Source organism: Neoarius graeffei, chromosome 9, assembly GCF_027579695.1.
Source record: "Neoarius graeffei isolate fNeoGra1 chromosome 9, fNeoGra1.pri, whole genome shotgun sequence".
Classification (NCBI taxonomy): domain Eukaryota; kingdom Metazoa; phylum Chordata; class Actinopteri; order Siluriformes; family Ariidae; genus Neoarius; species Neoarius graeffei.
In genome coordinates, this window is record NC_083577.1 from 39,936,009 (window position 1) to 39,942,008 (window position 6,000).

Below are 6,000 nucleotides of genomic sequence, written 5' to 3' on the forward strand. Positions count from 1 at the left end.
CCAAGTGCCTGGTTAGTACTGAGACAGGAGACTGCCTGGGAAGATCAGGTCCTGGCATGGGAGGAACTTTGACTAATGCACACAATTAGCTTGCTATACTTATGAGTTAAAAGTACATTAGTAGCTGCTTTTTAGCCTTTTAATTGGAGCTCTGGGAAGGATAACATGCAAACACACTGACACTTTGACTTTCCCAGTGGGCTAGTCAATGGATTTATGGTTTGTCTGGCCCTGTAACAGTGAGATAATGCTCTCTGAAACACACTGACGTTGGAAAATAACAACCTGAACAGATGAATCACCACTTTGCTTGCCAATGAGATGCATTTAAATCCATTCTTTGCATATCAGGTTGCTTTATTGACTGTTATTTATAACATCCTCTTGGATTTCCTTAGGAGTATCAGAAGCAGCTCTCAGATGACTGAGGGAATACCGCTGTGCAAACATTAAAGCAGAAAGCAAAAAGTTGAACAGTGGCATGCCAGAGATGCTGAGCATGACTGTTCTGAGATCAGGGCAAATGCTCACTCCCTGGGGAAGGGAATTTAGGTCAGTTGTGTGCTATGTGGTTTTCTGCTGTATTCCCATTCCCATCTATATGCCTGAGAATGTGACATTACTGTCAATTTGATTTCAGTTGGAAACAATTCACTTTTGTCCTGCAGCTCACTATCTCTATACACAGGTCAGTGAAAGAACTAATAGACAGAAGTCCTGGAGGAGTACAGACCACAGAGATTTGGGTTTTCCTTCTTCGGACATGCCAAATTCAGCCTGTGAAGCCAGTGATAATGAGCTAAAGAGTTCAATCAAGCATGTTAAATGGGGTAGAATGATAAATGGTGCAATAATGTGGGCTTCCAAGCCGAAACCTGCACTTGTCATTTGAACACTTTTCATGTGCTCATACTTCAGTCCGACTTGACAGAGTCTGTGAATAAACCTTCACAATATCTGCAAATCAGGTTTACGTGATCGGTACTAGTGATTTAGGATAGACTAAAACTGCACAAGGATAGACACAGCTATTTGTATGCATATAGGGAACTCCATCCATCCATTACCTACAGGGTCACAGGCAAGCTGGAGCCTATCCCAGCTAACTATGGGCGAGAGGCGGGGTACACCCTGGACAAGTCGCCAGGTCATTGCAGGGCTAACACATAGACACAAACAACCATTCACACTCACATTCACACCTATGGCCAATTTAGAGCCATGCCTTTGGACTGTAGGGGAAACCGGAGCACCTGGAGGAAACCCATGCGGACACGGGGAGAGCATGGAAAATCCACACAAAAAGGCCCTTGCCGGCCGCTGGGCTCAAACCCAGGACCTTTTTGCTGTGAGGCGACAGTGCTAACCACTACACCACCCCCATATAGGGAACTGATTAATACAACTCACCATTGAAATAAAACCAATCTTCTTGCACATAACCTCCACAGCCTTGGCTTCCAGATATCCAAATATGATATCCAGACTCACTAATCTCAAGCATGAAATGTATCAAGTGTTATTAGCAACTATTAGACCATATATCTACCCAGATGTGATTTGAGATGGACAGTGGAGCCAAAAAGATTCATTCACCAAATCTGGAACACATGCCACTTGATTTGAAGACGAACTTGCACCAGACATGATGGCGGAGATTGTTAACACCCCCAAAACCATTAATGGCTGGTTAATGGCTTAGATCAATCTCTTTCTCTGTCTCGCTCTGTTTGGGGCAAAATTAGCATGTCTTGATGGAAAATTACAGCTCATCAAGCTTTGAAGCCAAAGCGTAAGGTCCATTTAGTTCAGACACTTTCATTCTGCACAGTGTGCACATGTGCACTGCTTTCTAACAGCTGCAGAGTTTGATTAACCCTTTGATGCAAAACATATGCACACCCCTTCTAATGCACAACATGGGTCAACAATGACCCGCATTCATTTTCCAGGTTATTTCATGCTGACTGAGTTTTTCTTTGCTCTATCTTTTGAAATCAATTTATTTTATGATTGAATATTCCAAGTATTCTTTAAATATCTTGTTTTTAATTACCACAAATCATTAATTTAATTTTTTCTTTCCTACATTATGAACAAAAATACTTTTTATATTACTACACATGGGTCATCCAAGTGTGATTTAAAATTAAATGTCTTAATACTCATCTCATCTCATTATCTGTAGCCGCTTTATCCTGTTCTACAGGGTCGCAGGCAAGCTGGAGCCTATCCCAGCTGACTACGGGCAAAAGGCGGGGTACACCCTGGACAAGTCGCCAGGTCATCACAGGGCTGACACATAGACACAGACAACCATTCACACTCACATTCACACCTACGGTCAATTTAGAGTCACCAGTTAACCTAACCTGCATGTCTTTGGACTGTGGGGGAAACCGGAGCACCCAGAGGAAACCCACGCGGACACGGGGAGAACGTGCAAACTCCTCACAGAAAGGCCCTCGCCAGCCACGGGGCTCAAACCCGGACCTTCTTGCTGTGAGGCGACAGCGCGAACCACGACACCACTGTGCCGCCCATTGTCTTAATACTATAATAATAATTTGTTTCAAGTAATTACTTTAGCAGTGAATGGGGCCAGTTATTTATTTATTAACTATGTCGTTAGCTAAGCCAACTACAATAAAATTAGCTAACTAAAGTAGAATGTCAACAGCTAGTTAGCTAATAGTAATTACTTGTAACTTTCTGACAAGTAATCTACTCACTCTCAAGGTAACCGAAACATAATCAATTTTTTTCTAAGGTAATGTTAGAACAATTGAAAAGCATTACTTCCATGTATTAGATGGGCAAAGGGCGCTGTGCTGAGCTGTGAAATGTCTGACACAAGCACAATTCACAGTTCCCACCAAACGCTGGAGTAAATGCATGTGGGTCGTTTCTGACCCATGTGTGTAAACTTGATGTAGAATTACAAAAGCTGTGCTTGTTCATAACTTCTCATCTCATCTCATTATCTCTAGCCGCTTTATCCTTCTACAGGGTCGCAGGCAAGCTGGAGCCTATCCCAGCTGACTACGGGCGAAAGGCGGGGTACACCCAGGACAAGTCGCCAGGTCATCACAGGGCTGACACATAGACACAGACAACCATTCACACTCACATTCACACCGACGGTCAATTTAGAGTCACCAGTTAACCTAACCTGCATGTCTTTGGACTGTGGGGGAAACCAGAGCATCCGGAGGAAACCCACGCGGACACGGGGAGAACATGCAAACTCCACACAGAAAGGCCCTCGCCGGCCCCGGGGCTCGAACCCAGGACCTTCTTGCTGTGAGGCGACAGCGCTAACCACTACACCACCGTGCCGCCTGTTCATAACTTAAGAAAGGAAAATAAAAATGATGATTTGTGCTAAACAAAAACAAGATATTTACTGCATATTTGGAAAAGTAAATGGCAAAATGAATTTATTTCAAAAGTATATCATAGAGGGCGGCACTGTGGTGTAGTGGTTAGCGCTGTCGCCTCACAATAAGAAGGTCCGGGTTCGAGCCCCGTGGCCGGCGAGGGCCTTTCTGTGCGGAGTTTGCATGTTCTCCTTGTAGGTTTCCTCCAGGTGCTCCGGTTTCCCCCACAGTCCAAAGACATGCAGGTTAGGTTAACTGGTGACTCTAAATTGACCGTAGGTGTGAATGTGAGTGTGAATGGTTATCTGTGTCTATGTGTCAGCCCTGTGATGACCTGGCGACTTGTCCAGGGTGTACCCCGCCTTTCGCCCGTAGTCAGCTGGGATAGGCTCCAGCTTGCCTGCGACCCTGTAGAAGGATAAAGCGGCTAGAGATAATGAGATGAGTATATCATAGAAACACTCAGCCATACATGAAATAACCTGGAAAATGAATGGAGGTCGTTTTTGACCCATGCTGTGCATTAGAAGGGTAGCGATACAAAAAGGGTTTTTATTCAAAAAGTAAGAAAGGAAAAAATAAAATAAGGATGTATGATGATCAAAAACAAGTTAATTGAGGAATACCTTGAATACTGAATGATGGAATTCATTTATTGCAAAGATCTCATCTCATCTCATTATCTCTAGCCGCTTTATCCTGTTCTACAGGGTCACAGGCAAGCTGGAGCCTATCCCAGCTGACTACGGGCGAAAGGCGGGGTACACCCTGGACAAGTCGCCAGGTCATCACAGGGCTGACACATAGACACAGACAACCATTCACACTCACATTCACACCTACGGTCAATTTAGAGTCACCAGTTAACCTAACCTGCATGTCTTTGGACTGTGGGGGAAACCGGAGCACCCGGAGGAAACCCACGCGGACACGGGGAGAACATGCAAACTCCATACAGAAAGGCCCTCGCCGGACACGGGGCTCGAACCCGGACCTTCTTGCTGTGAGGTGACAGCGCTAACCACTACACCACCGTGCCACCTCTATTGCAAAGATATAGAAGATAAAAACTCAGCCGGGTCACTTTTGACCCATGTTTTGCATCAAAGGGTTAAAACAAACAAACAGAAACCCTTGTCTTTTGGATGGATCTGTGATCTTTACAAAGGAAATCTTTGCCCCATGCTATTTATTATGAATGCTTTAAAAAAATAAATCTAACCCTTACACTCTAAAAAATAAAGGTGCTTCAGTGGTTCTTCAAATCTCTGGATGGTTCCATGGAGAGTCAAAACTCTGTGATGAACCATTACATTATGCGAAAGGTTCTTCACATTGGAAATGGTTCTTCAGAGCCTGGCATTCTCTTACCATTTGCTGGTCAATGCACATAGGCTATGTTTACACAAATCTGTCTTCACTGCTCAAACAAATGGTTTAAATGGTTCTTTAAAGAACTGTTGCATGAACGGTTCTTTGAAGCCCTGAAAAAGGTTCTTCTATGGCATCGCCCTGAAGAACCGGTACTGGGCCCATTATTTTTTAGAGTGTATACCATCACCTCATAGCCTCTGTGTGTGTGTGTGTGTGTGTGTGTATGGGGGATGAAATCAGGTGCTTCTTTTGCTGCCTGAGCAGAACTGAACATCTCCTGATCAGTCAGTGTGGCTTGCAGAAGAGGAGAAAGCAAATATCTAGTGAGAAATGAATGTCTGTGGTGTTCCCATTCCATGTGGACTGTAGCTTTGGGAAAAAAAAAATGTTTTCTTTCCTGAGACGCAGAGCGCACCCCCCAAACCCATGCTGTCCTGTGCAAGCATTGTTCTTGTGCACAATCATAGATTATTCCGTCTAGAGAAATAAACAGCGGATGCAGCGCGCGCGCAGCAGGGGAACACCCGACCAGCTCGCGCTCCGCCCGCTGCGGGGAAAAACCGCAAGAGCAGCCCGGCGGAACCGAACGCATGGCATGCTGTATCTCGGATGAAGTGCTGCTCTGACATTACTCAAAGCAACACTGCGATAGATCTGAGACGCACAAAACGGGGCCATAGATTTCCAATCAGCCGCCGTGAAAATCACCTTCATGATCACAGAGAGATCCATCACCTACAGCCCAGATCACAGGCTCCAAACAGTCATACATCAGCGACTATATCTGCTCTAGTACATTAAACTAATAGCCTATAAATAATAACAGTATAGATACAATAGACATCCTGTTCTTTCCTTGATATGCCAGAGGTGATGAGAGCCTAGACTGCTATAAGCAAAGAATAATGTCATAGGAACGATTTAAGAAAACCACACTTACCTTCTCGCCTCAAGATCATCCCCACAAAATAAATACAAATGCTCTGAAAGCAGAAATCACCTCTGTACACACCCACACACTCACATACGCACAGGACTGAAGCAGAGCACCTTTTTCATTCTGAGCAGATGGGCGGTGTAATACCTTTACCTCCCGCTAGAGGGAGTGATACTAGCTCCATCCATCCATCCATTATCTGTAGCCGCTTTATCCTGTTCTACAGGGTCGCAGGCAAGCTGGAGCCTATCCCAGCTGACTACGGGCGAAAGGCGGGGTACACCCTGGACAAGTCGCCAGGTCATCACA

General features: G+C 44.8%; 1 protein-coding gene across 2 annotated transcripts in view; it reads right to left on the reverse strand.

The window, feature by feature from the left end:
- Window positions 1-5,780, reverse strand: part of vangl1 (VANGL planar cell polarity protein 1) — a 65,994-nt gene extending 60,214 nt beyond the window's left edge. Inside the window, exon 1 of one of the 2 annotated variants that reach the window (XM_060928685.1) lies at window positions 5,695-5,780. The gene's annotated coding sequence lies outside the window, so the exon portion shown is untranslated. The remainder of the gene's footprint in view (window positions 1-5,694) is intronic. The other variant, XM_060928686.1, reaches the window with a different exon arrangement.
- Window positions 5,781-6,000: the final 220 nt, after the last annotated feature.